The sequence below is a fragment of the Habropoda laboriosa genome, unplaced genomic scaffold (assembly GCF_001263275.1).
Source record: "Habropoda laboriosa isolate 0110345459 unplaced genomic scaffold, ASM126327v1 scaffold311, whole genome shotgun sequence".
Lineage (NCBI taxonomy): Eukaryota > Metazoa > Arthropoda > Insecta > Hymenoptera > Apidae > Habropoda > Habropoda laboriosa.
The window spans coordinates 184,224-185,844 of record NW_017100426.1 but is presented as its reverse complement, the minus strand read 5'-3'; positions in this window follow the sequence as shown (position 1 = coordinate 185,844).

The window sequence follows — 1,621 nt, the reverse complement described above, 5'->3', positions numbered from 1 at the left end:
TATTATTGTAATTCTGATTATAATTTTCTTTATGTGTATGTTTTTTTCCAGATATGATTTTCGACAACGGGACACTTCCATTGAGAAGTTAGGGAGACAAATTACAGAATAATTAAACAAAAAAAAAGATAAGTTTATAGCACTTTTAGTATTTCTCTGGTGTTATTAGAGTCACGATTTAAACTGTGCATTTATTTTCTTTCACATATGGTTTTCGGCAGCGGGGCATTTGCATTCAGAAGTTAGGGATACAAATTACAGAATAATGAAACAAAAAAAAGATAAGTTTATAGCACTTTTAGTATTTCTCTGATATTATTAGAGTCACGATTTAAACTGCGCGTTTATTTTCTTTCAGATATGGGACAGCGAAGACCATTCGACATCGTATATGCATGGAGCAGCTACAACGGTTTTCGGCAACTCGAAATACATATATCATTAACAAAAAAGTCTAATTTTGAAAATGCTTCTCATTTTAACATTTTTCTAGCTTGTATTTTACTGCGAGGTTATAAAGTGAAAATACACAACAATTAAAAATGAAAAGTAAAACGAATAAAGTTTAAAAGATTCTAAATCCATTCCTTCATTCCATACACGCATCCCTCACATTCGCACATCACCTCCAATGCACACCCTTACTTTCAGGTTTTCAAACAAATTTCAAACAAAATTTTTCAAACAAAAGTTAATCAGTATTCAGTTGACAATAGATCGTGTTAAGGAAAATTTACGAAAAAGTTTTTATTCGATAAAAAATAAAGATCACTACAATTTTTTTACATGAAACCATATATTTTTTTATGTGCCAATCAATGCATATTTGAATTCTCTTCAAAAAAGTATTAGAGAACTTAGGTCGAAAATTGATTAATTTAGAAATTATGATTTTTGTACCGAACGCCCATATACATACTCGAAACACTGCGTCTCACCAAGTTCAAAGGAAATCTAATTCTTACTCATGCGCTCACGTTGCTCGAGCGTCACGTGGTGACGTATTAATTGGCGGAAAGAGCCGAACAGGCTTCGCACACGGACAGAGCTACCGCTACACTTGGGTGAGAGCTCGAGGGCGATACAGTGAGAGACGTCGGTAGGTCATAGTGGGGGGCCCACGGCCCACGATTCTGGTATCACAGGCGGGAGATCACCTATCTGCCGTCAACCCGCTTTCCTGCTTGTTCGTGAATTTTGTTTCTTCGTGCGTGGCTTGTGACTGTGTGGATTCGTATTCTGTATTGGGATCGGAATGGAATTAACGTTGACGACTTGGCGCGTTTTACGGACGATTCTAACTTTACAAACAAATATGGATAGTTTACATAAGGGTACTACGGGATCTAGCATACAAGATGGCTGCCCGTACAGTCCATTCTAGGAGGAAACAAACTAGTTTTATAACGATACCTGATATTGACTAAGCCCCTGTGGACTCTATACATCCCAGGGGCGGCAATTGAGCAGAATTAATACAATTGTAGATAAAATTGTTAATACAATATTACCATAGTTGACTAGCATAGGAATTAGAGCCCCTCAGGGGCCGTGGTGCTGCAGACCACGGTACGGGTTTCACGCTCCCGAGGTGCCCGAGTTGGTGTGAATGCTGAAAAGG